The sequence below is a fragment of the Notolepis coatsorum genome (genome assembly GCF_963971535.1).
Source record: "Notolepis coatsorum genome assembly, chromosome: 18".
In the NCBI taxonomy this organism is placed as follows: Eukaryota; Metazoa; Chordata; class Actinopteri; order Aulopiformes; family Paralepididae; genus Notolepis; species Notolepis coatsorum.
Genome location: NC_140182.1, coordinates 53,636,481 through 53,643,466, shown reverse-complemented (window position 1 = coordinate 53,643,466; position 6,986 = coordinate 53,636,481).

Sequence of the window (6,986 nt, the reverse complement as noted above, 5' to 3'; positions counted from 1 at the left end):
AAAAATTATATTTGTTGTATTCTTTGTGAAGCACTGTGCCTCTGCTTTGTGAAAGGTGCTCTACTAAATACACTTTACTTACTTAAAATGTCACTAAAAAATGTTAAACCCACTTGATCCCAGCCAAGCCCAAACTCATACCTAAACAATTATAGTAAGTGAGAAATTCAGCCAAACTTGACCCGTCCCGAACCCACTGGTTCCCACCTCCAGGCTCCAGTGTATTTGTTGACGCCTCGATGATCACCTTCAACGTCATTTAATTACAATCACTTGTCATTTGCATACCAAGGTTGTATGTTGTTGATGATGACGCAATTGAATCCTAAAAATAGCTCTGGTGCTGGGAGGAACTCCCAGGCGTACTCCACTGACACGATGATGACATACATGTACAGTATATTGCATCACACCGTGAAGAACACTACTGGACAGGAGCAGCACAACAAAAATAGAATAGAACAGAATACAATATAATTATTTAATTGATTTGGTTGAATTACTGTTATTTGAAAGTTGTGCTTTGTATTCATTACTCAGTGCAAGACAAATTTACTTTGACTGTATATCATAGAATATAATTATTAGGTTTATGTTATTAAGCAAAAAATAAATATGTTCTACTTCTATTCTAAAACAATTATGATTGATTCACGTGGTGCACAGTGTTAGTGATGACGCTGTAGTTCGGAGGAGGGGGTGCCGGCGCCGCTAAACTTAAAAACACAAGCTTTAACAATAAATATGCTATATATCACTATACATTTTTAATAACTATACTAACCCCAGATCAGCAACAGTACAAATCGTCTGACAGTAATTAGTCTATAACATTGGTTCTCAAACTTTTTCATGTCAAGGATTCCCATTTAATTTGTCACAGGGTATCTGAGAAGATCATTTTTTTTAGATGTGATTTAGTCCAGAATCCCATAGTCTATAATATACTGTACTGTAGATAACGGTAGAGAGAGTGAAAGCTATGATCAGGATAGTCATTCTTGTATTCTCTCATGGGTTCACTTCTAGTGAATAAAATAGTGCATTTTGTATTACTCATTTAGCTGAGGCCCCTCTGGAACCCCCTCAAGGACCCCACTTTGAGAACCATTGGTCTAGTCTACGACATGTGTATATATACATCAGCATTGCTGAGTGACACAATAGCGTGCACGCGCACCAAAGCATCAGGTAATGAAATCGAGATGCAAGTTAGATACTACATTACTCAAGTGTGCCGAGTGGGGAAGCCTCGATTCACCTACCCACCCACACACTCTCTCTCTCTCTCTCTCTCTCTCTCTCTCTCTCTCTCTCTCTCTCTCTCTCTCTCTCTCTCTATCTCTCTCTCTCTCTCTCTCTCTCTCTCTCTCTCTCTCACTTTGGGAAAGAGGAAGTAAGGGAGCTGAATATTGTAATTTCCATTTCCTCATACTGTCGGTTTTCCCCCAGGTAGGTTGTATAAATATGTGGCCTCGACAATGACAGCAAGCAAAAAGCAAACCAAAGCGTCCAGGGTTTACAGACAAAAACACACAAGAGTGAGATTTACTGGCTGTCATGGACATGTATGCGCTCTTTAAACTGCAGGTGAGTCGTGGGGAGAGGGACATTATTAAATGTAACACACGTTGTGATGTCTTTTCTTTTTTTATACTTTTAAAATAATTTCATATATATTTTTTTGCTTTTATCTCAGATAATAATCATGATTTATGTAAAATACTAATTAATGTACATGCCTTTCGTTTCAGATTATTCTATTTGGATTATGTGTCGTTCATGCGCAAATTAAGTGCAAATCGCAATGTGTTAAAGAAGAAAAGCTTTGGGAGAAGGCTGAGAAGAAGCTTCATCATTTTCACCAGCTGGATGATGATATCGCATCTGCCCACGATCCCGCGACTCCGACAGCGTGCCCCCTTGAGCTGTACCGGGACACGCAGATCAACAACAGGTCTATCTCCCCCTGGCGGTACATGTGAGTTTTTCTACTTTCTCCCCTGTCATTCAGAAGGCGAGTTTATTGTATTTAAAAATCCATTTGATATCCTATCCTGATTCCCGATTGTAGTCTAATGCAATGTGTAAAGTCAAGATATGGTTTGATAACAATAACAAAGTTATCCCTAAATTTGGAAAAAAATAAATGTATGATATTTACTAATCGAAAGAAGGAGGACAATGTGGCATTAAATAGACAGCGTTAATATTGAAAGAGTATCTGAGTTAAAAATGTTGGGTGTTATGTTGGATCAGGATGAGAAATTGACATGGAAGCCACATATAATGTACATAAAAAAGAAGGTAGCCAAGAGTATTTTTGTTTTGAACAAGGTAAAGAATGTGCTTGATTATAATTCTATGCGAATATGATATTGTTCACTCATCCTACCATATTTGAGTTACTGTGTGGAAGTGTGGGGTAACACGTATATGAAAGCAACATAAAGCCATTATTTATATTACAGAAGAGAGCAGTAAGAATAGTTCACAACGTAGATTCAAGAGAACATACCAATGAATTATTTATTAAATCCAGACTATTGAAACTTAAATAGCTGAAATACAGACTTTATTAGTTTTGTTTAGCGCAAAATGCAGAGCAAATATACAGAGGTTGTTCGTTCCCTGTCCAGATGACAGCAGAAGGAAATTCAATTTTAAGCACCAATTTGCACGAACCACCTTAAAACAAAGGTGCACCTCAGTTATAGGTATCAAACTATGGAACTCCTTGCAGAATGATGAAAAGAGTTCTACTAATATATTTCACTTCAAAAGGTTGTACAAATAAAAGATAAATAGACAGTATAGCACAGTTTAGTATAATATTGCAGTTTAGCATAACAGGATAACATAGCATTGCAGTATAGGCTAGTATGAGTATAGTATATAGCAGCGTAACATAGAATAATAATATATAAAAATATTGTATAATACTGTATACCAATATGGTGTAGTATAAATAGTATGATTTAGTTATAGTATAATAAAATAAAAAGTGTGATCATTGTCACACTTTTTTTTACTCTAGTGTGAATTGCTCATCATCAAAACATCTTTCAATAGTCATTCCTACATTAAATTGAAGCTTAAGATGTTGGCTTGAAATGTATATCCCTCTAATTTTTCAACGTATTGTAACAAAGAGTTAATCACCTATCAAAGACACTCTGTCACATTGTGACAACCAACCCCATCATGGGGATGGTTGTCACACACTATGGGGTTGGTTGTCACCATGTGTTTAAAAATCTTAAAAAGAAGACAGAAGGCAGAACTAAATTTGAACATTTAATTGCATTGAGAAGTTGACAAATACATAACTTAATGCATATTAACATGAACATAAACAGGAAATACATCTTTAGGCCATCCTATATAACAAAATAAGAACACAATAAATCGGCCTAACAATAATAGCCTACACAACATGTGACAACCAACCCCAAAGAAAATATGACGACCAATCCCAACTGGAATGTCTTGATAGCATCAAGGCTAACAGCCATCTAACAACTATATTAGCTAGCTAACAACAATCTAAACTATAGCTATCCCTTCACACTTTTTAAAGGTAATAATTGTTTCATTATAAACAAATTGTGTAAAAGCCTAGAAGAAAAATACTGAGGAGCGGAATATTTACAAATGGACATGAAAAACACAAAAAGTTCTCTCACCTCAAATTCAGCTGTTTCACTCCAAAGATGACAATGTAGGTGAACTCTGACCCCAATTCTGGACATTTAAATACCAAAATATGGAAGACAGGACCCTCTGGTCGTGAAATATAATGAATGTGACAACCTACCCGTGTGACAACGTCCCCCATTCTCCCCTACCAGATTTACAAATACAGTACTGTTTGTGATACAAAAAGAGTCTAAAAAAGAGAGTATACATTTGACGTAGAAACTGTACATTTACAGTAATTCCATGTACGAATAAATAAATTATGATGATGATGATGATGATGATGAATAACTAATTGATATATGTGTATTGTTGCCTCTTTTACAGTATTGATACAGAAGAGGACCGATTCCCAAGGCAGCTCGCCGTAGCCCAGTGTCTTTGCGATGGATGTATAATGAACGATGGGAGCGACTCCAGAGTCGAAAACAATGGGTATAACTCTGTGTCCATAAAACAAAGTAGGGTGGTTCTGAGAAAGAAGTTATGCGATGACCAATCATGTGAAGGCAACGTCAAATTATATTGTCTCGTACCGGAGCGCGTGGATGTGGCGATCGGCTGCACCTGCGTTACTCCAAAGACTAGAGAGGGGGGCCGCCAATAGAGGGTTTGTCACATTAAACAAATTGTAGTGATATTATTCACATTATGTTGTATTTGTTTTAAAATGCACCTAGTTCTTGTGAACTTAACCTAAGATAATAAGCCTGTTGTCATGGGCCTATTTGTTGTTACCTATTATATGCCTAATTTTAGGCTATAGGGCAAGTATATTGTTATATTTGATTATTGTTTAGACTATGTTCTAAACGCAGCCATATACGTTTCATCTAAGAGATGAACTATTGTATTGTATTTGTTTGTTTTCTTTTTACATATATGAACTACTGTTTATTTATTTGAAAGCTATTTATTTTGTTATTTATTTTATATTTGTATTTAAAATCTTAAAAAAAAAGGAAAAAAGTGTATGTAAACTATGTATTTATTGATATTTGAGCTTTTTGAATGTATGGCTCTTCGTGAATCAAATAAAGATGGGTAAATAAGGTCAAACCAATTGTTTTGTTGAAAACAAATCTGTATTCACACCGGGGTCATCAAAGTTTTATTGCGGGTCGTCAGTTTTTGGCCAAGATGCAAAGCAGCAAGTCGTCATTCTATTCACCTTAAAAGTTGTTTATAAACCTATCCCTGACCCGAACCCTAATTTTAACCACTCCTATTACTACCTACTAATGTAAAATGTTCGTCCGGGCTGTGGGTTCTAGTTCTAGCATCTTTCTACTGTACCATGATCAAAACTGCAAAAAAGAATTTCATCAATGACAAAACTGAGGAAAACAAAAACAAACCACGTGAACTTTGGAAATTACTCAATAATCAACTAGGATGCAGTAAAAAACTTAAAACCAGATTCTCAAACATAAACATAAAAACGGACAACACGCTCATCACAGACAAGCTGGATGTAGCCAATTACTTAAACATTTTCTTCACAAACATAGCCACAACACTGGTAAACAAACTACCCTCCCACTCAGGGCTTTATGGGGTAGAACACATAGTAGCTTACTACAAAAACCTAGGGGTCCGCAAGGACGACTTCAAGCTGGAAATGGTAACAACAGATGAGGTACTCAATAAACTGAGCGCCCTCCAACCTAACAAGGCCACTGGCCATGACAACATCCCCTCCAAATTCCTCAGAGACTCCGCAGCCGCCATCACCCCAGTCATCACACACATAATAAACCTCTCCATAAAACAGGGACACGTCCCCAAGGACTTCAAAATTGCGAGGGTGACCCCTCTGCACAAAAAGGGCAGCAAATTAGACCCAGGCAACTACCGCCCTGTTTCTATTCTCACCTCCATCTCGAAAGTCATGGAAAAAATAGTCTACGAACAGGTCGAAAAGTACCTAGCGGAAAAAAATCGAATCTACGAATTCCAATCTGGCTTCAGAACATCCCACTCCACTGACACATGCCTTCTCTATTTGAATGACCACATCAAACAAGAGGTGGACGCAGGCAAATACTGCGGCATGGTCATGCTGGACCTACAAAAGGCCTTTGACACGGTCAATCACTCCATTCTGATTGACAAGCTAAAAGCAATTGGTTTTGATAGTCTATCAGTGAGCTGGATGCAATCCTACCTTGAGGGGAGGGAACAGATGGTGGAGGTAAACGGTACCCTATCCCCCCCCTCACAGTGAGCTGTGGTGTTCCACAAGGAAGCATACTAGGACCGCTACTGTTCCTAATTTATGCAAATGACATGTCGTCAGCTTGTGACTGCAACTTGTTCCTGTTTGCGGACGACTCAGCCCTGCTGGTCTCTGACAAGAACAAGTTACAGGTTGAAAAAACCCTCAGAGGGGTGCTCCAGTAGCACACCATGTTACCGCGCTCGCACGGGACTCCGTGCTGCGTCACGGATCTGGTTGACTCCGAGTTCGATTCCCGGACCCGCCGTCATTTGCCGAATGTCTCCCCCTGCTCTCTCTCCCGTTTCACCCTGCAACTGTCGGTCATGCTTGACCAGGAAAGCGATAAACGCTAAAAAATAAAGTTAAAAAAAAAGAAAAAACCCTCAGCTCGGAACTAGGCAGAATCTGCATATGGCTCGCTGATAACAAACTATCATTACACATGGGCAAAACAGAGTCCATTCTCTTCGGTTCAAATAACAAACTCAGCAAGACCGACGGCTTCTCAGTTACAGTGGGTGACAATATTGTCACAAGGAAAGATGAAATTACCTACCTGGGTTCCATCCTAGAGGCTAATCTCTCCTGTGACAAAATGGCATCCAATGTAATAAAAAAAGTCAACCAACGAACTCGATTCTTGTACCGGATCTCCTCTCTGGTAAACAAGAATACCCTGAAGACTCTGGCAGGAGCACTCATTCAGGGGTACTACGACTATGCTTGCACCTCATGGTACCAAAGCACCTCAAAGGCGCTAAAAACAAAATTACAAACATCTCAAAACAAACTGGTCAGACTACTGCTTGACCTTACTCCTAGAACCCACCTCACCCCTGCCCACTTTGACAACCTAGGATGGCTTAGAGTAGACGACAGAGTACAGCAACTTGCAATGGGCCTGGTCTACAAGATACACTACACGATCAAGGTACCCATGTACATGTCAAAATACTTCCCAAAGGTCAGTGAATACCACGATCACAACACCAGAGGGAGCTCCACAAATCATGTTAAACCCAGATTCGGCTCAAATAAGGGACTAAACACGTTTCGCAATTATGCC